The sequence below is a fragment of the Talpa occidentalis genome, unplaced genomic scaffold, assembly GCF_014898055.3.
Source record: "Talpa occidentalis isolate TD23 unplaced genomic scaffold, MPIMG_talOcc4v2.1 talOcc4.2, whole genome shotgun sequence".
NCBI classification, from domain to species: Eukaryota; Metazoa; Chordata; class Mammalia; order Eulipotyphla; family Talpidae; genus Talpa; species Talpa occidentalis.
Window position 1 is genome coordinate 40,571,989 of NW_023602073.1, and position 25,390 is coordinate 40,597,378.

Genomic DNA, 25,390 nt, shown 5'->3' on the forward strand with positions numbered 1-25,390 from the left:
AATAAAAAAAATCTTTAAAAAGAAATAGAAAGTTGCTTCTATTTTCCAAAATTCAAATCCTAGTTCATAAAAGGGCTTCAATCACTTTCCCCACCTCTCAAAAACACTGTCTCAATTCCTTCCCAGTGCACGTTCTAGTTGGGAACTGAACCAAACTATATTAAGGACAATTATAAATAAAAGACTTGAAACTGTGGATCAGAGGGAGGGATAGTGGAGGAAAGATAATTGTAAATAGATGCCATCATTCCTCACAGGGCCCAAATCAGCCTTTGGAACAAATAAGCCAATTTAATTCCTCTTGTTATTGCTCATAAGTGAGAATTTTGAGGAAATACCAAATGCCTAAGAGTTTAGGACATTTTTTTTCTTTTTCTCCAAGTGGGAGTTGGAGTTATGTGATTTCAGCAAGGTTGGAGGATGGTGTGTGAGGATAGCAAGAGGCTCCAGTGGAGCTCAGACTGAAGTCCAGCCCTTGCTATGCAACTAGTGGGCTCTGCTCATGCCTTGACACTTGTTTTGACAAGGTAAAACTTCTATTTACTTCTATAGGGAAGGGTTTGCTTTCTGGCTTCAGGAAAAAAAGATTTTTATGTGTAGATGTCTAAAGAGAGAAATACCACCTTGGCCCAAAGATCTATTTATTGTCTCATTATTTGTACTCCCATTTTTACTGCGTTTCTCTAATTATATTATGTAAATATCACACATTCATTGTGAACTACTCAAACCATTTATAAAACATGAAACTTTTGAAATATAAAAATATAATAAAAAATTATCTTGTCATCTTACCATAATAATAAGCATCAATATTTTGGTGATATTTTTGCATGCATCTCTTTACATATCTATGTGCTTTTACATAAACAGCATTTAGCATAAATGATAATTTTCCTGGGATACCTTTCCACACCCATATCAGCAGATTTATCCCCATCTCCATTTTCCCCAAGTAACACACGTATCTTAGCCAGAAAAAAACTTGAGGTTTTGCATACAAATAGTTTATTTGGGTTCATTACCGTGGGAACAGGAAACATAAAGCAGGGAGTGGAAGAAAAGTTGATACCAGGGTGCTTTACTGACCTGGGTACTGCCATGGGCAACTGGGGTTCAATCTCCCTGGGGCCCTCTAAGGAGCGATGTGGAATACACCTCAGAATTGTCCACCGATGGAAGGAAAGATGGAGGGACCTATTTACTCGCTGATTTCTATCTCCCATAGGTCGAGGGTCGCCACAGGGGCTATTAATTCCCTCTCCTAGGTTGTACATGAGTGAGCAGGTGCCAGACCGGTGCAGCAGTCATCTCACAGAATGGCTTCAGAAAGGACCTGAGGCAGAAAGTGACAAATAAGGTGCAACTGGACTAAGGTGGTGGAAGGTTATACCTGCATGAAACGGCTCACTATGAAACAATAAACTATAGCAGTAAAAAGGTGAACTGAAGGGATAGAAGACATGAGGCCTGAGAAATATCCCATGCAGTCCACTCCTACACCACTCAAATGTTCTCACGCCCTCTGCAGAGTCCAGTCAGTCAGAGGGTCTTTGATGTGGTGGTCAGTGACAAGCTCTATAAAAGACTCAGTTAATGGGCCAAGCCTCCACAGATGCATGTGGTCACAACACCATTATCAATGTGCTTTGTCTCTTTCCCCCACACCCATTCCAGATTCCCCTCCCCCTGGAGCAAACCTACATTCTTCATCCCTGTGGAGTTGGAGGCTGAGTCCCTCACCCCCATCAGGACATGGTTTCTGCATGGCCTGCTTGTATTTCAACTTGGCAAGAAGCCCCAGATCTCCAGATTTTCTACACGTGCTCCTTTCTTACTCCATTGTGCAGCAGCAACCCTAGCTCCTCATAGGAATCAGGGTCAATTATCCTGAAAACGATCACAATAGAGTTCATTGTGGCTCACTGGCTCAAGGAATATAAATGCTTAGGCAGTAGATATAACATCAAATCCAGCAGAACCTTGCTGGTACAAGTATGCCTCCCAACCTCCCACCTCACATCCCTGGAGAGCCTCTAATCTAATAGGGTGAAGGTGTGGGGTGAGAAGTATAAATTCCTCCAGTGGATCATTAGGAGTAATGGTGAGAGCGGCTGATCCTTCTTTTACCTCTTAGTTCCAGGATCCATGCTTTAGCAATATTGGAACACAGATTATATATTGGCCATTACTTCAATGTGTATAACACATGTTGAAAGCTGCCTTCCACCATCACAGAGTGTTTTGCCCAAGATAAAATGTTAAAAGTTTTTAATGTCTCTCAACCTTCAATTATGCTGTCAACTTCCAGGTGACATGCTGTATGGTATAATCAGTGATTCCTGCAGACACGCTGCTAATGTCATACTCATTTCACCATAAAATGTGCCCAGAGGCACATGTTATATCTCAGAGGCAATGTTATATAGGCTCTATGCTGGTAAATTAGGCAATCTGTTGGCTCTCGAATGGAGATGCTGGCAGTCAGGGAAGGGAATCTTACATCCAGAATGGATGTCAATTCTTGAGAACAAATCACTCTCCATAACAGGGTAAACTGGGTGAAGAAATGCACCTGTTACCATGTAGCTGTCTGGTCTACTAAGTGATGTTATCACAGCAAGAGCTTGGCTGTGATTTCTTTGACTGGAAATCTGGTCATTCATGAGTGACAGTGACTGATGAATCACCCATGATGAGAAGAAACTCATGCTACTGGACTCAGGTATGATCAAATCACTCTTGATCTCAATTTTTATGATTTTCAGGGACTGTTGAATAAGCCCTGGGGTGACCAACGAGAGAGGCTGAGTGTTATCCACACAAAGGGGATATTATCTGTGGTAGGTGCTCTCCGAGGTGAGAACTAACATGAGACACAAAGGTCTTACACCCTGTGTCCACTCCCATGGACAAAAACGCCTCATTTCCTAACTTCCTTTAACGTTCATCTTCTCATCTTGCTCCTTCTCAGCACTGAATCATTCAGAAAGTCACAAACCACTGCCAGGAGTCTATTTCATAGCCGTAACGGAGGGAGGTCAACATTGCCACCATTCAAATTAAGTTATCAGGGCACTGCCTGCAACTCTTGCCACTCCTCACTGTCTCATTGGGCGCTCCTGGGTGAGGCTATTTAATGAAATTGTAGCCCTGGATATCCCATTACACCTCTAATCTTAATATTTTCCTCCTAAAACATATGTTCTTATAAATGGATGTCCTAACATGGACTGATATAGACATTAATAATGATTTCTTGATTAAACTTATGTAATGACATATGGCTGATTTGATAGATATTGCTCATTTGCAAAACCCTACCGATTAACTTAAATTGAGCATCCCCATTTTCTTTTTTCTTTCTGCAGAGAAGAACTAGAGTGTAGGCTTGAAGCATGGGAATAAGAGGATTCACCGGAGACAGAGTGGGAAGCAGAAAAGGTAGATTTACTGAAAGACACTGCTAAGGGGAGCATCTGGTGAGATAGGAGAAGTCTGCTGAGCCCTAGGAGGGTCAGCTCCCTGGCCTGGGCTAGACTCAGGCCTCAGTGGTAACAGCGCTGAGACTTCACCCCTGGGACACCAGGGAGGCCCAACAAACCAAATTTGCATTACACCGACCATGTGTACTACCTCTAGTGTGTACTTGGGAAGATCCCAGGTCACCACTTATTTGGTTCCTGCTCTGTAAAACGCCCAGGTAGAATTCAGAATAGAGGCAGCAGGCATGTGAGGGAATTAGGGCCTGAGGGGCCTGGGCAGTGAGTGGTTTGACTAAAGGGTTTACACTGGGTTGTAGATCTTCCGCAAGGCCACAGTGAGAAGGAGGCCAGCACTATGAAAGAACTGGACTCAGAAGGAGTAAAAAAACTTGGGTGATACAAAACAAACTTTATTAGTATTTCCATAATGAACAAGAAACCTTGGAGGAAATAAAATGAAAACCACTTGAAATCAATTAGGAAACAAAGATTTGAACTACAAGAGGAGGGCCAGGTGTCTGTGGGTGCAGGGTTAGTAGAAGTTAAACGAGGACATGTGGCTAGGGAGGTGGGTGAGGAGAGGTTTGGGGTCAGCGGTGCTTAGTCTGCACCAGAGGTGGACAGGCAGGACAGGGGTCAGGGATGGGACCCTGGAGGAATGGCATCAGGTGAGCACCCTCTGCTTGTGCTGCAGGATCCCTGCAGGGGCTGGTTCCCCAGGCAGGGCTGCTGTGGCTTAGCACCCTCACTTGAACCTGCAGGATGTTGGCCAGAAGTGGCTTCCTCCCACAGGCATGGTTTGAGCTCAGGACGCTCTTGCGTAGGCTGCATTCTCCTGACCAGGGCCTGGCTGTCCCGCAGGGGCAGAGTGAGCTCAGCACTTCCCCCATAGGGCTCAGTATCCTGGTCATTGTCTGGTTCCTCCCAGAGCACTCCTCTTATCTCAGAATCCTTAAAGAAGTCTTCGGGATCCTGCACCAGTCTTGGCTTCCCCAGAAAGGAGGGGTGTGAACTGCCCACACTGGGCAGCTCCTGAAGCATCCTGGCCTATACCTGTCTCCCACAGTGGGGCTGGTGTTAACACACCACTGCCAGCTGCCCTGCTGGGGCCTGCCTAGGGCCTGGCTCCCTGCAAACAGGTGGTGTTTGCTTGTGCCCAGCAGGTTGTCCCACAGGTTGCAGGTCCTGGCTTGGTTTCCCCAGCAGGGCTGGTATTAGCTCAGCAGCCTGGGGACATCCTGCTGGAATCTGGGGAGTTTCAGGCTGACTATGTAGGGGTTTAGTGAGCTCAGAGTGCCCAGGACGCCTACAGCATCCTGGGCATTGTCTGTCTGACCCAGCAGGCCTGCTGGGCTCTCCTGTTGCTCTGGAACAGCATATGCAGGAGCAGCTTCTCCTGTCCCTTCAGGACCCCTAGTGTCTGCTTGTCTCCAATCAGCAACTTGGCTGGTCTCCTGGCCTGTCCCATGGGCAGCAGGGGAGCCTGGCTGTGCAACTTGAGAAGGGGCTGAGAATGCAAGAGGACAGGCCATCAGCCACATGCCAGATTGCCACTTGCCTTTGCAAACAGACCACATGCTAGAGCCCTGAGCAGAGACCAGCCCAAGATAGGGGGCCCCTGGAATTCTGTTCCCCAAATTCGGCAGCTACAGATGCCAGGTCATACTGCTCGTGGTCCGAATCTAGCCCGTGTGGTCTCCTCCAAGGGGCACCTGACCCTACCCCGCCCAGTCGGGCCCATGCACCAGCCTGTGCCACTTACCCTCGGACAGCTCCTCTAGGGGCTTTGTGTACTCCAGCCAGTTCCTTTGGACATGCGCCCCAATCTCAAATTGCGGGTACACTTCAACCAGGGCTCTGTGCTGGGACAGATCCCACACTGGGCTGTGGGGGTACAGTCGGGGAAATGCACTCTCTGGATCTCTTCACCTTCCTGGACACAGAACACCTTCTGGGAGCAAACATACACACCTGCTGGGTAACAACCAGCTGGGGCAAGAGGGAGCAGCCATGACTCTCTGGGTCCCACCACCAGACAGGCTGGTTCTGGTGTAGACATGACCCACCTCCTGGGTGGGCCAGACCCTCCTTCCTTGAGCACGCACACACTCACTCTCACCGTTCGCACACCCACACTCACAGGGGGAAGGGAGGGGTGGGGGCATCAGAGCCCTGGCGTGACCTGACCTGTCCTGAGGGCCCCCCTAGTTTCCTCAGGGGCAGTGCTGGTGCTGGCCAGAGACATCGACACAGGCTCCTCATGCCTTTCAGCAGAGTGCGACACGAGTTTCAGGGAAATTTTTTGGGTCCACTGAAGGGAGACCTGGGCAAACAGCAACAAAACATGGTGCCAGGTCCAGGCCCACCAGGCAAGTGAGCTGGGTCATGTTTGGTTCAGAACCAACTGCCTGGGGACCAGGGTTCCACAGTCATGTGTGCCCTGTCATCTTTTGGAGGTGATGTCACTTCCTGGGTCCCCTTCCCTGGACTTCCTGCTCAGACAGATGCCCCCCCATCCCATGGCTGCCTGGGCCACTTCCTGTTCACCCTCCATGCCAGGCCCAGCCCACAACACTGACAGCAGCACAGCCTCCCTGAGCCCTTGGATGGCGAGACACGGCGAGACGTAGCCAGGGCCCCTGCTGGGCACTCTGGTCTCTGGCTGCTGACCTGGCTCATCCTCCCTGCCAGGGAGCAGGCCCTACAGCATCGGCAACTCCAGGCTCCTGTCTCCCATGGGCCCAGAGGAGCTCCAGAGTGTGGAGCCTCTCCCTGGGGAGTGGGCCACTCCTCTCTGCTGCCCTTGGAGGGGAGGCTGGTGTCAGGCTCACAGCACTTGGAGGGTCCCACCCGGGGAAGGGCACCTGCATACGCCTCACCCAGGCCTGGCCAGCCCTGCTGGGGGCAGAGTCATCTCCCACCTGGGGTGCCTGTCCTCCCACCCAGTGTGGCCTGTCAGCCCTGCTCCTCTCTGGCCGTGCCCTACAGGGCCTTGCGGGCCCAGTCAAGGTGCCAGGGCCACAGACAGTGCACACCTGCCGGCCACAGATTTCTCAGGGCCCCCTCCCTGCTCACACACCTGCCCACCTGCCTGGAGGTTGTATTGACTTGGGACTGGGTTCTGACTGGGACGAGGCCACCCAAGGCAGGGGGTGTCCACTCCAACAGTGACTGATGCCAGCGAAGACTCTGCTGTCTCCTTCCCTGTCCTCACTGGCTGACTCTCCCTTTCTCTTTCTGTATGTCCCTCTGATGTTCTCTCTCCCCCTCTTGGTCTGTCCTCATCTCACTCTCTGTGTGTGTCCCTGTCCCTCTCGGCCTCTCTGTCCCTGCCCCATTCCTCTGTGTCCCTGTCTCAGTCTCTCTCTGATCCCCAGTGTGCAGAGGATCAGAGGGAGGGAGGGGGGAGCACAGGGGACTGAGATGATGGTGCACGGGTGCCTTGGAGAAGGAAATTCTATGGGGACTACACCTGAGGGGGTGGGGGAAAGCAAATAGTGTTTACAAGTGAAAAGTGAAGTTAAAAAATAAAAAAAGAAGAGTATAAAACAAAAATACAGTCACGCCTGCAGGATCCTCATCCTGTCTTGGCTTCTCCAGCAGTGGGGGTGTGAACTGCCCACACTGGGCAGCTCCTGAGGCATCCTGGCCTATACCTGTCTCCCGCAGTGGGGCTGTTTTGATCCTGTCTCCTGGAGGCAGCATAAAGTTGGGTTTTGTTTTTTGGTACAACCAGTCACTCTGTCTTGTCTTTGGTGAGTTCAATTCATTTCCATGAAGGGTGATGACATGATGACTTACTATCGCGCTTTTGTCTTTAGTCAAATCCAGCCAAGACATGTGTGGTATCTGGAGCGGGTGGTGAGGGCTCCAGGCTCACTGTCTCCTTGGTCCCCTGGTCAGTTTGGAGGATGGTGTCGGTCCAGAGGCCCAGACATTAGCCAGGTGGCTGGGGTTCTGAGCTGGGCACTGCCATAACCCCTCAGTCTCCAGGTCCTTGTTTCTGAGAGGGTGTGGGGGAGGGGTGTCAGGACAGTATCACTTCCCAGTTCACAGAGTGCTGGGGAGGGATCTCCAAGGTCACATGGAGAAAGTCACTGCTGAGGTCATGTAGTTGGCCTTTCATCAGCTCCCTGAGCCCCTTCTGTTCCTGTGCCCACACGTGGCTTTCAAGACCCAGCTCCCATGTCCCCTTCCTGCTGAGGAAGGAACCTCCCTGGCTCTGCCTTGGCCCCCACTGAGGCAGCTACTGCCGCCCTTCTCTCCTCACACACCCCAGGCTGCAGGGCCTCCTGGGTGGGGTCAAGGGGTTCTCTGTCTTTGCTCCTTTGTCAAAGATTAGTTGACCATAAATCTGTGGGATTATTTCTGGATTTTCTATTCGATTCCATTAGTCTGTGTGTCTGTTCTTGTTCCAATACCATGCAGTTTTGATGATTATGGCTTTGTAGTAGAGTTTGAAGTCTGGGAGTGTGATGCCTCCATTCCCTTCTTTTTTTTTTTTCAGGAGAGCTTGGCTATTCGGAGATTTTTGTAATTCCATATGAATTTCATCAATAATTGTTCTAGTTCTTTGAAGAATGACATTGAGATTTTGATTGGAATAGCATTGAATCTGAATATTGCTTTTGGTAGGATGGCCATTTAATAATGTTTATTCTACCAATCCATGAGCAGGGGATGTCTTTCCATTTGTTTGTGTCTTCTATTTCTTTTAACAGTGTTTTATAGTTTTCTTTGTATAGGTCCTTTACCTCTTCGGGCTCAGTGTCCAAGGCTTCCCCCAGGCGCTGAGCATGTGCTGCTGTCGCCCAGAATACAGGGCCCCCAAGGTCTACCTTGGCCAGCAGTACAACAGCCCCAAGGTGGACATGTGGAGCCTGGGCATCATGCCCTACGAAATGGTGACCGGCACACTGCCCTTCAGGGGGCCCAGCCTCAGGGCAATCAGGGAGTGCGTTCTGGGTGGGAACGTCCACCAGACCACCTACCTCATGGTCCAGGGCGGGGACCTGCTGGCCAAAATGCTGGCACGGGACCCCTGGAAGCGCAGCACCCTGGAGAGCATCCAGCAGCACGCCTGGGTAGCAGAAACGAGCAGGGGACACCTGCCCTTCAGCGAGCCGTCGCTCTGCCCCCAGGACCTGGCCATAACCAAAGGTATGGAGTGCCTGGGCTACCAGAGGCAGGAAATTCGGGAGGCCATTGACACTAACAAGTACCGCGAGGTCATGGCCACCTACCTGATCCTCCGCTCCAGGAAGCAGGCGGGGGAGGATGACTATGAGGAGGAGGGCGAGGAGCGGCCCAGGCGCGTTACCTTCCAGGTGCCAGAGCGCGTCACCTTCCGGGATCCCGGTTACCCTGATTACAAGGACTCCCCACCCACACCCACCCCGCCGGCACCTGAGGTTTCGGGGAATACCCCAAGGCCGGGTATCCTGGGAAAGCACCCAGTGCAGAAGATTGGAAAAGATACCCACCCCACTCCCTCAGCCTGAGGTTTTGGGGAATGCCCCAAGGCCAGGTATCCTGCGAAAGCAGGAAGTCCAAAAGAGGGGAAAGGATGTCACCCCGGGCAACAGGGTCATCTCCACCAGGTCTCTGACTTGGAGGATGCACAGCAGCACACCACTGCTGCAGGTCCAAGCCCCCTGCTAGAGGACACCCCAAAGGGCAGTCCCTCTGCGCTAGGCCAAGAGCTGGAGGATGGCTGGGGGGACACCAGCACCTCTGTGGCTAGACCCCAGCTGGAGAACACTGGGGAGCACGGCAGCACCACTGAGACAGGCCCCCAGCTGGAGAGGGACCAGGAAAGCAGGGCCAACACAATCAGTCCAGCTCCCCAGCCCTCCAGCACCACCCTAAGACGTCCCCCAATATGTGACTGGCCTTCCAGTGCAGTGGCCCCTTCAGCAATCATCAGGACCAGAGATCGAGTATTAGAAATTATCCTAGAATTTTGTTGCTGCTGTGCAGCATTGGAACTGGAGAGCAACAAAGATTAAAAATAGAGCCATACCCGGCAGAAGACCCCCCACCCCCAAAGAACAACCACTCAGTGGCCATGGTGAACAGGAGTACACCAGGGAAGGTTGAGGCTCTGGAGAGGCTCCGGGGCTGGGCCCAGTCAGAGGGGCCAGGAGTAGCATGAGACTCACAGGACTGCAGCACAGAAGTCTGGGCAGCACTGATGTCCCTGGAGCAGAGCAGGTGAAGGACCAGGCAGGCAACGAAACTGGTGAAGCATCTGGAGAGGAGCAGAGCGGGTGAGGGTTGGCGTGCGGAGGGGTTGGGGAGAGTTGAGCAGGTACAGGACCAGGAGAGGGGTGTGGGGCTGTGTGGGCAGAGCCTCCAGAGGTCCCAGGGCCACAGGCGAGGAACCCTGGGCCTCTCTCCCCCATCTTAGGTACTGCCCCCTTGGTGGGAGAGACCTGCTGCTCACCCCTGGGGACACAGATGGATGCAGGAGCTCTTGCAAAGGCTTGGGCCTGGGTGGTAAATCGTGCAGATTGCAAGGAGCACATAGATAGGCTCTCTAGCTCCCCTTAAGAAAGACTCTGGGACCAGTATATTAGAATCCAAACGGGACTCTCCAAGGTGGGCAGAGGTTATTCACAGAGCAGCCCTAATCCACCATGACCTGCTCAGCTGGAAAATCCGCACATCTTCCTGCTCCACGAAGCCTAGGCTATGATCAGTCTCAGTCCCGCAGTGAGCACACCTAGGTGTCCAGTGTCCCCTGGGCCGAAGCTGCAGCTCATCATGGAGTACGTGCAGAAGGGATTTTGCAACTTGGGATTCTTACACAGTGTCAGTCCAGCTGGAATTTCTCCTTTTAAAAATCCTCTCCAGACGGCCACCCACACTTCCTCCTCCCTGGATTCAAACCCCGCAGGGTGACCTTAGCCAAATTGGAAACATTAATATCGCCCAACAGATGCAGGCTTTGGACACCATTCTCTGCCAATTAAATCACTGGGTACAGGAATGAAAAACTACAGGGGCTGTCTACCTTAAATTTGTGTTTTTTCATCATTGTTTAGATGGTGTTCAATTCCCTTCTAAAACTAAGGTTTTGCTAAGTCTGGTAAATGCAAGTGAGGTGAGGTATGAGTGTTTGAAAAAAGAAATGTATGGAAGAGGGATATTCTGAAGGGCCTTAAGATAATGTAAAGCCGGATGGGTAAAATGAAATGGCATTAGAATGAAAGCAAGCAAAAGAAAGTGTTGAAGGTCTGACAGGGAGGTTTTGGTGAGAAATCGTGTGTACTCAGGTGTCCCCCTCCTCCAACACATTCATGGGCTTGCTCATCTGACCAGCAAAGCCCCCTCTGACTGACCTTTTGTCAGCTGAAGCTGGGGCCAGGACATCCAAACTTGGACCAACTCTCCCTTACTGCCATGGATCCTTCCCATAGTAGGCCTGGTGATCATGATCATGCTTTTATTTGTTTCTACACCCCATTTTCTCTGCTTTATCCAATAAAGCTCTCTGAGATGAGCCTTCGCACTCCCAGACCCGGGAAAGCCATTCCTGTTATTGACAGATGAGCAACAGGGCGTTGCTCTAGGGGTCCTGGGCCAACCTACGCCAGTCCAGCGAGCAGTTGCTTATTTCTCTAAACAAATGGATCCCACTGTAAGAGGATGGCAGCCCTGCCTGCGTGCACTTGCGGCAGCTACTCGTATCGCTAGACCTAAGGCCTTAAAACCCACACTGGGCCAACCTGTAGATGTTAGTTCTCCACATTGGCTCCAGGACCTGCTCACTCATCAGGCTTTCTCCCCTCCATCACCCTCTTGTCTGTTAGACTTCTACTCTCTTTGGCAAAGACCCTCTCATCTCCCTCTCCCAATCCTCGACTCTCCATCCTGCCAGGCTTCACGGGTGTTCCACTCCCTAACGCAGGTAACACCCTCTTCTTACTACGGTGGACACCATCACCAGTCGGACAGTGGACCTGCCTTTATCTCAAAGATTACTCCACAGGTCTCCTCCCTGGGCATCACCTGGAAACTACACATTCCCTCCCGACTGCAATCCTCTGGTAAGGTAGAACGGGTAAATGGTCTGACCATGGACCACCTAGCCAAACTCTCCACAGAGCCCACAAATCCTGGGTTGAGCTGCTCCCACTGGCTTTAGTGCACCTCCGAGCCACTCCCCATGGCCCCTTGTTCCTGAGCCCCCTTGAACGGATGTATGGCAGACCTCTTCTTACTAACCATGAGTTCCGCGTCCAACCTACACTGTTGGCTGGATATTTTCCATACTTCTCTTTGCTCAGACAGCTGCTCCAAGAACACGCAGACCTTTGTCTGCCACAACCTGTGCCTCCGTCCCCTGATGCACCTGTCAACCTGCTGTGCCCTGGAGACCAGGTTCTTCTGAAAGCCATCTCTCCAAAACCACTTCCGCCAAAGTGGATGGGTCCACACACGATCATCCTGACTACACCAATGGCTGTCAAGGCATCAGCTGTCCAGGGTCAAAGCGGTCCCTGTGGACAAGCAGTATGTATACAAGCACATGGGCCCAACTCAGGTTTGAATCAATGCATCCCTGGTCCACATCCCACTCAGCCTATAGAGTAGAGGCCCTCTGATTCTCCTTCCTCTGTTTCTTTTTTTTTAAAGATTTATTTATGCAAGCACTGGGTACAGTCAGAAACACAGGAGGGTGAGAGAACTCACCAGAGACAAAGCAAAGAGCAGAACAGGCAGACTTGACGAAGCACACTGCTGAGGGGAGCAGTGGGCGGCAGGAGAGGTCTGCCCGCCATGTGGGACCCTCGCCTTGAGGCCAGGGATTGAACCGGTGCTGTACAGGCTGTGGGCAGCTTCACAACCCAGCGCTCAACCGTCAACCGCTGCGCCACTGGGGAGGCCCCTCTCCTTCCTCTGTTTCTAATCCCATCTCTTCAAGCCACTTCCAGTTCTTCTGTCTATGCCCAGCAATTCCAGATCAGCACAGCCTCGGGCAAAGTATTTCCACTCATAGGGCTTCTTATCCTAATCTCCTCATTTTTTCTGTTTGCCCCATGCTTACTCCATTTCATCCAACACCGGATCCAAGAACTGTCCCATACCACCTTTAACCAACTCCTTCTCCACACATTTCCTCGCGCTGCAAAGACTGTCTCATAAGCAGGCCTGAGCGCCCACCCTGGTCTTCGCCCCTGTCCAGCAGGAAGTAGCCAAAGAGAGAACCATTTCCCCTTTTCAACAAAAGGCTGGTATGAAAGGTCGATGCAGGGGCCAGGAATGGGGAAGCCCACATACAAACAACAAGATTGTCCTGACACCAGTACCCCTGATTCCATCAAACCAAAACTGAAGCCATAAGCAGGAGAAAACAACTCGGCTCCATGAAAAAACAACTTAGTTCCCCCTAAGCCTGTTTCCCCCCCGCTACCAACACAGTTTTCCTGCCGAACCTCTCCTCACCCTATGAAATGACATCTCCTCCCACAACGGGCACGATTTCAGGGACACCCATCTTGGGTATGACGCTTGCCTGGGGGCGCAATGAATTTTCCCTTCCTTTGAGGAAGTTTAGCTTGGCTCCCCTTTTCTTTACTGCGCCAAACTGTTACAGGGCATCCCTGGTATAAAAAGGGTTGTCTGACTGTTTCCCGATTCTGGTGGAGTGTTTTGGATTCTGGTGGAGCTGCCCGGACAGGGCCGGTTCTGAGATGGGCAGAGTTGGGGGTCCTGGAGGGCGGCGTCCTGGTGGTGAGATGCTCTGTGAGGAGTCAGAGAAGCAGGGCTCAGAGGACAGGAGACTCGGGGGAATGCTCTGGGTGTGAGGTTTCCAGCTTTTCCCCCCAGGACCCCTCTCTCCAGCCTCTGGATAACAAAACCTGGGGAAACAGGAAAGTAGATCATTTTTTCCTTTTACAACCTATTTAGTATTGAGGACTTTAAAAAAAAAAACATAACATTTAATGAATACTGTTAAATTTACAGAAAAGTTGCAAAGATAGTACAGTTCTTATTCATCCCACATCATTTCCACTTTGTTAACATCTTACATGAATACAGTTGTATTTTTTTTTCACAGCTAATGAAGCAATGTTGACACAGTGACCAAACTCTGTGCTTAATTTCATCAGTTTTTCCTAATGTACATTTTATGTTCCATAATCCAAATTGCCTCACTCAGTTACAGCCAGTTCTCCTCGATGTGCCTCTTGCTGACTGTTTCTGACTTTGCTTGTTTTTATAACGTTGACATTGGTGAGGAGTGATATTTTGGAGAGGTGTTGGGTTCACAGTTGGGGTTCTTGGGTCACGTCTGAGAAATTTTCACCAGATCCCCCCTTTCACATACACAGTGAGTTTCCCCACAAGACAGAGACTTTTTGTCTCTGCCAAAGAGAAGTTTTATTATTTCTTTTTTAAAAAAAGGGAAAGAGTCAGAACCCTGCTACCCTCCCCCACCCACTGAGTAGGCTCTCTCCGACCAAAGGAAAGGAGGGAAAAAAAAAATGCAAGAACGAACTACAGATCAAGTGGGACACTGAGTAGAGAGGAACTATTTCAGGCACCGCACCCCACAAATGGGAACTGTGGAGAACGGTGAAGAAATCACCACAGAGGTGATCGAGCGGCTCCGGGCGCCATCAGAGGAAGACAAGGATTCCACGGTCTCTGGTGCCACCTCATGACCAGAACAAAATCACCAACTAACTGATTCCCTGTTGGAACTAAGTAAATACAGAGGGAGGGAACAGTAAGGGACAGTGCCCAGCAACACAGCATCAACACTCTGGTGGAGTGTTGTACCCAGTGCTAGTCTCAGTCTGGTGAACAGTTTCTGACACCCCTAAAGGAGCATGCCAAAGAGTTGGAAGCCACCCTTAGGACAACTTGGATCCTTCTCCTTGGGGACTTGCTGGTGCGGTGTTGCACAGAGGAGGGGGCAGAGCTTGCTGGCTTTCAGGGCAGCTTCAGAACCCAGGGGTTCTCTGATCCCCTCTGGCTGCCCCCCCAACAGTAAATGGACTGAACAGTGAAGAGGAGGAGGAAGAGGATGGCAAGGGTCCCCTGACAAAACTAAGCATCCCGGACGATCTAGACAGCTGCGAGGCCATGGTGAGCTCGGTCCTGGGGCCCCTTCCCTGCCCCACCTTCCCCCTCCCACCAGCACACCCTTCTTCTTGGTTCCCCTCCCTTTGATTAAGCTTTCACCCACCTCTGCTGGGAGCTAGTGGGTAGACACCAACACCATCCTCGAATCTCAGGTGTGCTCACGGAGGCCCTGAGAGGTGTGCCTCCCAACCTCCTGCCGGGCCCACAGGGGCACCCTGCACCTCTGGCCCACAGGTGGCATTTTGTAACTCGGCCTTGGCCAGTGCTGAGGAAGAACAGGCGCGGCTGCACAAGCAGCTAAAGGAGCAAAAGCTGCTCTGCTGGCTCCTGGCTCAGCAGGTAGCCCCATGGGACCAGGAGCCTGAGAAGATGGAGGCCCCAGCCCCCGGGGGGAAAGTGTGCCTGGGGAGACCCACCAGGCCCTTCAGGGAGCCCTGGAGAAACTGCAGGTGAGTGTGTGTAAGGCAGGAAGGAATGGCCACAGGGCAGGTTTTCTGATCCAGCAGACCAGGTACAGGAGAAGTGAGTCCTGGAAGCCTCAGTGAATTTTGCAGACTTTATTGGGATTTACCAGATACATGGCAGGTAGGGGTGCTAGGGGGCCAGGAGGCTGACAGGCCTCCCAGCCCGCAGCAAGTCTTCACTCTTTCTGGGCTCTCTGGCGTTCTCTGGTGGTCTCCGCTGCTCTGCTCTTCGCTTCTGCTTCTGCTTCTCTGCTTCTGCTGGCGTCCCCGTGACGCCACCCTTAAAAGCCCATCTTAGCCCAGGTGAATCCCATCTACCTATGCCCACACCCTACTCCAGGTGCCCGCATCAGGCATGCATTCGGGACCACAGGGTTCCATCATCCATCCTATGGGTGGGAGAGCAGAAAAGCCTGATACTTTTACCTTACCCTACAATCCACCCCCTCAGGGTTTTCTGCCAGACAGTCTATACAAGTGATACACACGTTTCTCTTGACGAATAGGAACACTGCAGCCATGGCCCACAAAAGCAAATGCAATATATCACAATGAAATATAACAGAACACAAATAAGTCCAGGCAGGGCATCAACCTAGTGGCAAAAGACAATTATTGGCACCAGTAGATGATCCACCACTTCCGCTGCCGAAGGCACTGCTCATGCGAGGGAGGGAACCACTCAGGCATCAGCCGTCACACGCCGGGAGCCATCAGGCCTCCCGGCCCCCTCCGGCTGCAGTCTCGGCAACAAGCCACACACCACATCCACCCCCAGGATGCACTCACTCTTGGGTTGGCGATTCTGTACTCTTTGGGGGTAATCGCCCATCCCTCAGGGTTTTCTATCTGTGGTCGCTCCAACGCTCCAACATGCAGGCCCCTGCACTCAGGCCAACCCACTGCACAAGCACATGGGTCGGGGATCCGTGGATACAAGTCCACATGCAGCCTCTCTTGGGTCCCCTCTTTGGCTGTGGGCTCCACCACAAGCCACGTTCCCTACCCATCCCCCAAAGATGGGCTCCTCAGCTCCTCACCCTCACTCAACTATGAGCAGGGCATCACCCACAGGTGATTTTAAAAGACTCACTGGCCTTTAGCTTACGTAGTGCGTAACAGCCGCTCAGGGCTTCCCGAACTCAGCACCAGCTTTTGCCTTCTCAGTTCGCTTTTCTCCTCTGCTTAGCTGCTGGGCAGTACACCGGCTGCCTTTGGCCACCAAGGCCCACTGACACCCCCAGACTCCCATCTCTGGGGGTGTACAATCCCATCCTTCCTCAGGGTCCCCAAAACATATCAAACTTGCCAAGGTCCTCCCCCTTCTGGCGGGATTGTTAGTCCATTAGTCCAAGTTCATCGGCTTTTCCCTTTGTCCACACTGGGGAGCTCTGAGTCGTGGTCCTTTCTCCCCCGACGATTCTTGCTGCCTAGGCGGGGATTGTTGGCTGGTCCTCTAGGGCATCTCCTCCTCCAGGCGAGGTCTCATCCCGCAGCTCCCGGACTTTGCCCTTCCCCTGTCCCGCCATGACACGTCCAGCGCTGTCACAGGCAAACACTGCTGCTCCTCAGTCCCTCCCGGTCTTCGGAGGGCTCCATACCGGTCTACATGGATCATCTTGCTGACTTACACCAATTGTAAGAGAGGAAGGAATGCACACGGGGCAGGTTTTCTGATCCAGCAGACTGGATACAGGAGAAGAGAGTCCTGGAAGCCTCAGTGGCTTTTGTAGGCTTTTATTGGGATTTACTGGATACATGGCAGGTAGGGGTGCTAGGGGGTCAGGAGGCTGGCAGGCCTCCCAGCCCCCAGCAAGTCTTCACTCTTTCTGGGCTCTCTGGCGTTCTCTGGTGGTCTCTGCTGCTCTGTTCTCTTGGTTCTGCTTAAGTTTCTCTGCTTTTGCTGTGAATGCCACCCTTAAAAGCCCAGTCTTAGCCCAGGTGAATCCCATCTACATATGCCCACACCCTACTCCAGGTGCCTGCATCAGGCTTGCATTCAGACCACAGGGTTCCCTCATCTATCCTAAAGGCGGGAGGGCAGAAAAGCCTGATAGTTTTATCTTACTCTACAATGTGGTTTTCCGGAGGGCTGGGCGGGCTGGGTGCTGGGCAGGCTGGCACTGCTGAGCCCCTGAGCCCGCTGTCTGGCCGAGGGCCGCTTTACCGAGCTCATGCAGGAGAAAGTGGGCTTACAGGACTGGATGGAGGAGCTGGAGCATCGATGTATCCAGATGTCTGGAGAGACTGACACCATTGGTGAGCGGGGAGGCTTGTGCCCTGCAGCTGGGGTGCTATGCAGAGGCTGGGGAGACCCCAGCAGCTGAGCTGTCTGCGCGCCCTCCCCCTAGGAGAATACATCGCTCTCTACCAGAACCAGAGAGCAGTGATGAGGGAGGAGCACCAAGAGAAGGAGGAGTCCATAAGCCAGCTGGCCCAGGACAAAGAGGAGATGAAGGTAGTCAGAGCTCTGGCTCCATGGTTGTGCGGCTGGGGCAGGGCGGGCCTCTGAGCATCTCTGCTTCCAGGTGAAGCTGTTAGAGCTGCAAGAGTTGGTTTTGCGGCTGGTGGAGGCACACAACGAATGGCGGGCGAAGCCCTGAGCACCCGCCCAGAACCCTGCTGCTGAGCCCACTAGCGCATGTCTAGTCCCCAAGAAGCTTGGCACCGCCAACGTCCAAGGTGAAGAAAGCCCCTAACGGGCGGCTGTTCAGGAAGAGCACACTCCGCCAGGCACACAGCATCCTGTCTCTGTCTCTCTGTAGGGTAAAGAAAATATCAGGCTTTTCTGCCCTTCCGCCATCAGGATAGATGATGGATCCTTGTCCTGAATGCATGCCTGATGGCGGGCACCTGGAGTAGGGTGTGGGCATAGGTAGATGGGATTCAGCTGAGCTAAGACTGTGCTTTTTAAGGGCGGCGTCACGGGGACGCCAGCAGCAGCAGTAGAAGGCGAAGCTGAAGCCAGAAGAGAAGCCGAGATCACCAGAGAGCCCAGATAGAGTGAAGACTTGCTGGGGGCTGGGAGGCCTGCCAGCCTCCTAGCCCCCCAGCCAGCACCCCTGCCTGCCATATGCCTGGTGAACCCCAATAAAAAACCTGCAAAACCACTGAGGACTCTGACTCCTCCTTTACCCGGTCTACATGGGATCAGAAAACCTGCACTGTGGCCAGTTCCTGCCCTTACAATTGGTGTTAGTCGGCAGGATGATCCATGCAGACGGGTGTATGGAGCTCTCCGAAGACCTGGAGGGACTAAGGAGAACAGATTGCCTGTGACAACGCTGGAGGCGCCATGCTGGCACAGAAGGTGGAAAATGTCCACGAGCTACAGGATGAGACCTGTCGTGAAGGAAACGCCCGAGAGAACCAGCCAATGACACCCGAAAGGACCAGCCAATGACCCCTGAGGCAGCAGAATCGTTTGGGGAGGAGAGGACCACGATTCAGCACTCGCCGGTGCTGATGCAGGGAGAGGCCAATGGACTTCCACTGATGGACATGGACTGATAAACTTGGACTGACAATCCCGCCAGAAGGTGGAGGACCTTGGCAGGTTATGTTTTTTTTTTTTTTTTGAGAATCTGGGGGTGGCCAGTGGGCCTTGGTGGCCAAAAGCAGCCTGTGTATGCCCAGCAGCCAGGCAGAGGAGAAAAGCCAACTGAGAAGGCAAAAGCTCGTACTGATGCTAAGTTGAGAAGCCCTGAGTGGCTGTTAAGCAGCCTGGGTATGCTGAAGACCTGTGAGTCTCGTAAAATCACCTGTGGGTGATGCCCTGCTCATTCTTGAGTGAGGGTGAGGAGCTGAGGAACCTGTCCTTGGGGGACGGGTGGGGAACGTGGCTTGGGGTGGAGCCCAAGTCAAATGTAGCGTTTGGATCCCCGACCCATGTGCTTGTGCCGTGGGTTGGCTTGAGTGCAGGGGTCTGCGAGTCACATGGGTGGCTGTGAAGGCCGAGTGTTGGAGCGACTGCAGACAGAAACCCTGAGGGTTGGCGATTACCCCCAAGAGAATAAAATTGCCAATCCCAGAGCTAGTGCATCCTGGGGGTGGATGCGGTGTGTGGCTTGTAGCCGAGACTACAGCCAGAGAAGGCCAGGAAGCCTGACGGCTCTTGGCGTGTTGCAATAGTAGATGCCTGAGTGTTCCCCTCCCTCATGTGAGCAGTGCCTTCGGCAACAGATTTGGTGGCTCATCTGCTGGTACCAATAATTGTCTTTTGCACTAGGTTGGTGCCCTGCCTGGACTTATTTGTGTTCTGTTGTATTTTGTTATATTGTATTTTGTTATATTCGATGTATTTGCTTTTGTGGGCCATGGCTGCATTGTTTGTTTGCTTAGAAAATTGTATATATATGTATAGACTGTATGGCAGAAAACCCTGAGGGGGTGGACTGTAGGGTAAAGAAAATATCAGGCTTTTCTGCCCTTCCGCCATCAGGATAGATGATGGATCCTTGTCCTGAATGCATGCCTGATGGCGGGCACCTGGAGTAGGGTGTGGGCATAGGTAGATGGGATTCAGCTGAGCTAAGACTGTGCTTTTAAGGGCGGCGTCACGGGGACGCCAGCAGCAGCAGTAGAAGCCGAAGCTGAAGCCGGAAGAGAAGCCGAGATCACCAGAGAGCCCAGATAAAGTGAAGATTTGCTGGGGGCCGGAGGCCTGCCAGCCTCCCAGCCCCCCAGCCAGCACCCCTGCCTGCCATATGCCTGGTGAACCCCAATAAAAAACCTGCAAAACCACTGAGGACTCTGACTCCTCCTTTACCTGGTCTGCATGGGATCAGAAAACCTGCTCTGTGCCCTGCTCCTGCCCTTACACTCTCTAAAGAACCAAGTAAGGTGAGCCTTGTCCACGATGTGCTTCTGACCCAGGGTGAGGCCCAGCTGGGCCTGACTCCCCTCGAGAACGCCTCTGCGCAGCAGGTCGTTCAGCTGCTTCAAGAAATGCAGAACTCCCAGGAAGGCGTCACCATTGGAAACAGCCCATGCCTTCCCTTCTTCTACCAGGCTGACGACAACGAGGTGAAGATAATGGTGGTCTAGGCCACCGGCATGGGGCCGGAGGCTCTAGCGCCACCTGGCCCTCACCAACCCATCCCTGTTCCCCAGGCTTTCCCCCCCATCCTTTGGCTCTCCTTCCCAGTCGTCCTTTCATCCCTCGGCTTAAAAAAGGGGTACAACAACTCCCCTATCTAATAGGGTGAAATAGGTGCAGACCCTAGCCTCTGAGGTTAGGGCTGTGTCTTCATTTAACTCTGGACTAATCATACTTCCAGAGGCAAGGAGCTAGAAATATCCAGCTAGTTATTTAGGGGGCTCCGTTCTACAATATAGGGGCTCCTTGAATGACCAATTGAATCCTTACCAGGCCTTCTTGCAGAGGGCCTAGGTTATATTAGGCAATTTTGGGCCACGTGCCCCCCACCTCACCCCAACCATGTCGAGCGGGGCAGCACTTTGAAAGCCCAGCACGGGGGCTAAGTGCAGACAGAGATACCAGCTGGGGCAGGTGGGCACCAACACCTGTCTAGAGTGTAGCCACAGAGATAGCAGTGGTTTATTTGAGACCACCCAGATCCACAAAGGGGTGACCTCCCCTGCTCCCTTTTGAAATTTCCCTATGGGCCTTTGCACCCAATTTTGTTTTTGATTTTTTTTGTTTTGTTTTGTTTTTAATTTTTTGTTGGACCCAATAATTGTTTTGATTTTTCTTTATTTTTTTTTATTTTTACTTTTTGTTGCACCCAATTATTCTGGAGGTGATCCCTATCTGCAAAGGGGAGGCCTCTCCTACTACCTAGCAAAAGTCCCCATGGGCATGTGTGCCTGATTATTTTGTGGGAACCCACCTGTTAAGGGCGGGCTCTGCTCACTACACATGTCTTGCAGCTTGAGGTTACCCTGTCCCACTCACAAAAGTCCCGCGGGCATGAGGCCACCACAGTCCTCAAAGGGGTGTCCTCCCCTGTCCCCGCTCACAAAAGGTCCGCGGGCATGAGGCCACCCCAATCTGCAAAGGGGTGGCCTCCCCCATCACCCCTTAAGTCCTGCGGGCATGAGGCTACCCCAATCCACAAAGGGGTGGCTTCTGCTGTCCTCACAAAAGTCCCACGGGCATGAGGCCACCCCAATGTGCAAAGGGGTGGCCTCCTCCTTCCCCCCCTCACAAAAGGCCCATGGGCATGAGGCCACCCAATTTGCAGAGGAGTGGACTCCCCCATCCCCCTCCTCACAAAAGTCCAGCAGGCATGAAGCCAACCCAGTGCACAAAGGGGTGGTCTCCCCCTTGCCCCCTCACAAAAGTATGAGGCCACCCCAATCCACAAAGGGGAGAACTCCCCCATCCCCCTCCTCACAAAAGTCCTGCAGGCATGAGGCCACCCCAATCCGCAAAGGGGTGGCCTCCCCCGTCGCTCCTCTCGAATGTCCCACAGGTATGAGGCCACCACAGTCCACAAAGGGGTGGCCTCCACTTGCTGTCTTTGCAAAAGTCCCATGGGCCTCTGTGCCTGATTATCTTGGGGCCACCCCGGATTTGCAGAGAAGTGGCCTTCACTGCTTCTTTTACAGAAAGTCCCCAGAGAGGGGATGCATGGCTTACTCAGGCAATTTGGGGGTACACACTCCCCAACCCTGTGGAAAACTGGGCTTGGCCAGAAGCCGGGCCGGGGTGGCTGGTGGAGGCCAGGCGGAAGGCGTGGCGCCCCGCGGTGTACATACTGTGCTGGGACGTGTGTACATGGGGCTGAGACGGCCCCTGTATCACAGCGGAGGCTGCGGTGGCCCCTGGGAGAGGAGGTTTCTATGAATCAGTTGACATCGAGGAAACTTATTTATAGATCGCCCAGGACAGAGGAAGGAGGCAAGGCCAGGGAGTGGTTCCTGGTGTTTCACTTTTGTTTATGAATAAACAGAACTCACCACGTGGTTGGGCCCTGGGATCTGGGCTCAGGCGCTGCGCTGGGTGTGGGTCCTGCCAGCAGAGGGCAGGCTTCGGGTGCAAGGTGCGCATTGGCGCTGCCTGTCAGGGCATCCAATCCCCCTCAGCTCTCTGACCTGTGGGGCCTGTGGGCTGCGTGCCGCCCCGGGAGGGCCAGAGTACTGGCTTCCAGCCTAGGCATTTCTCCTCTCACCCTGTTCTTCTGGGGCTCCCACCCAGGCCCCATGAGTCCTCCAGGCTGGCACTCCCTGGTGGCCACAGCAGGGTTCAGATGAAGACCAGCTAAGTCCAGGTGCTTTCCCGAGCAGCCTGGGAAAAACTGGGGCCTCCCAGGCACCCCTGCGCCCCCATGCTTAAACCTTCCCTTCCCCCTGAACGCCACAGAACACAGCCAGCACACACAACACGTTGCTCCCCATTGTTCAGAAATGGGTTTCATTCTCAGCCAAGAGACAGCAGGACTGGTCGCGGCCAGAAGCACACAGCTGCCGGGACAGCACCCCCATGCTCGGGGAAGGGGCAGGAAGGTGGCTGGGGGGGCTGACTGTGCACAGGCCGGGAATGGCAGGGAGGCTCGTCGGAGGTGGCACGTGTTGGGGGCGGCTGGGGTGACAGTGTTTGCTTGTAGTTGGGCCACAAGACTCAGAAGGACAGCACAGCCGGCGGTTCCCAGCACCAGAGATGCGTGTGTGCACGTGTGTGTGTGCCCGTGTATTTATAGACATGCATAGAGCAGGGCAGGAGCAATACCACCGAGGGGGCACAAGAGTCACCAAGGTCATGCCTGGAGTGTCAGCTCACCGCCACAACAGACTAAAGTCACAGATGAAGGGGGAGGCATGGGGGCCGGGGGCCAAGTCACAGAACAGTCACCCAGGCAGGCCGGAAGAGAGGTGTCCCAGGAAGAGGAGGGGTCTGGTTAGAGGTCGAAGGGGGCCCTGGGGCTCTCAGGAGGGATGGACTTGCCTGACCCGATCAGCTGGCAGCTGGAGAGAAGCAGAGAGAAAACGGGGAGGGCAGAGAAGGGGGAGAGCTGGGAAGGCAGGTGCAGCCTGGGCTGCAGCGCTGGGGGGGAGGTGGGGAGGGAAGACGAAGCAGGGGAGGGTGTGGGCAGGGGTTCTGGATGAGAGGAGAGGGGGACAGGGAGGGGGGATGCAGGAGCAGGAGCTGGAGCCTCTCCCTGCTCACTCGCCGGCCTCTCACACACACGAGACAGTGCACCCGTGTGCCAGACATGTGATCGGCCCCCTCCGGCTCCCTCCTCTCTGCTCCCCTGTCTTTCAACCCACCAGCCCAGGGTCACCCTTAGTGTCAGGAGTAGGCGGCCTCGGGCCCCACGTGACTCCACCATTTCTGATGGAGAAAGACAGGGGAATACCACTGTTTGCCCCGGGAGGCAGAGCTGAGAGGATGGCTGGAGGGAGCACCGGGGGCTCCCTGGGGTAGGCAGAAAGCACAGTAGTTCCCCATATGGACCCTGGGGAGGCAGGGAGGGCAGGAGGCCAGATGCTAGTGGCCACAGGCTTATAAGTCTAAGAGGGGAGCCTCAGCAGGCTGGGGGACCACAGGTCGTGTAGGTGAGGCTGGGCCCTTCCTGGTGTGGAAAAGCAGAAGAGCAAGCATCAGTGTAGGGGTGCGGGGGCAGGCAGGTCTGTGGGGCAAGTTTTACTGACCAGCTTGGGTAGAACTCAGAGAAGCCGACTTGCCCAGGTCAGCCGACACTGAGGTCCCCGGCTGAAAAAGGAGAAGTGACACTATGGAACAACAGGCCCAGGTCCATGGGCCTGCAGGCAGGCTTCGGTGCTTCACCTGGGGCACAGGGACTGCCTTGGCCCTGTGCTGGCGGGAACAGCAACAGCAGGCACGGAGGGCAAGGCGCTCTGCGGCCTGCCTGGTTGCAAGGTGGCTGCGGGCCGAGGGTGTGGCTTGGACCCTCAGGCTTTCCAAAGCCATCAGACAACCTGAGCCTTCCTGAAGGCGACTCAGTTGCCACCATAAGGAGGAGGGGTCAGACCTCCTCTGCCCTGTGGTGGATCCGGTTCCAAAGCTCCCAAGGTGGCTGCCCTGCCCCAGCAGCAAGCTCACATAGGGGGATGGGGGCTGCACCCCCAGCATGAATTTCGAAGGCTCCAACGGCCTGCTCCCTGACAGCGCACAAGCGCCTATCATCAACACCCTGGTGACCATCTGCACTGCAGGTCCTCGAGCCTAGAGACTTCCACAGCCAGAGAACATCCACCTAGGTGGAAGGCCCGGGTAAGACAAGTCTCAGTGGCTGTCTTCAGTCGAGGTACTTTGGGAACCTGGGTTGGCTTGCCTGTATGAACTTAAGTGTGTGTGTGACCAATATAGGAATCAAATTCTCTCTGAGAGCCAACTTCTGACTGAAGCTTATCTATCACCTCCGCGGCAGATGCCTTCTCTCAAACCTCGTCCCCTGGGGCTTAGGCCAGATATGTCCCTAAGCGTCTCATCTTTTACTGCAGCGCTGCGTGGCCTCAATACCAATTGGACAATGCTCCCACGGCCGAGCATGGCGCTTTTGACTTCTCCATCCTTACAGACCTAAAGAGTTCTGTCACCAGCAATGGAAAATGGTCAGAGATCTTCGGGCCAGGCTGCTTCTCTTGTGCTCCGTCCCCCCCCAGCCCCTCCCTCCTGAAAACCTGCCACACTCTCCAAGTCTGAGACTCCTCTCACTCCCCTCTCTGGACCCTCTTCAACGTTTCTGATCCTCTAGATTCTCATCTTCACCCCTCCAGCTCCCCAATCCGGCCTCCCCTCTTTTTTCACCTCTAGCCGCCACACCTCTCATCTGGGTGGTCCTTTCTTGGTCCCCTCAGGGAATAGTGGCGGGCACTGAAGAGGAGTTAGGGTCCATGGTCCTTCCTCTCTGTCTGGTCCTCCCAGACTGAAAAGCTTCTTGGCTCTTTCACTAACAATCCACCACCTACACCAAAGAGTTCCTTGTCTTACCCAAGCCTGTGACCTTACTTGTCATGACTACATGTGATCCTCTCTTCCACCCTGACCTCTGACAAAAGGAGCAGTTTTTAGTCTGCCCAAGACCAAGCAGATCAGGTCCCTGTGACGACACAACCATGCCCCAGGCTCTGCAGCAGTTCCAGCCAGAGCTGGGTGGGGCTACCAGACTGACACAGCAGGGCCCCCGGGCAGGACTCACCAAGACCATTTTATTACCTGTCTCCTAGCTGGTCTCCAAGCAGCTGTGCACAAAAGTGTAAATTTTGCTAAGCTCAGGGAGATCACCCAGTCTGCCTCAGAAAACCCTGCTGCCTTCCTTAGTCGCCTGACGGAGGCGTTCCAGCGCCATACCAGGCTTGACCCTGACTCAAATGGAGGCTCAACAGTTCTGGCTACCCATTTTATATCTCAGTCAG

General features: G+C 53.5%; 1 pseudogene; it reads left to right on the top strand.

The window, feature by feature from the left end:
* The window catches only part of LOC119252070 (saoe class I histocompatibility antigen, A alpha chain-like), a 31,506-nt pseudogene that overhangs the window by 1,677 nt on the left and 4,439 nt on the right, over positions 1-25,390 (top strand).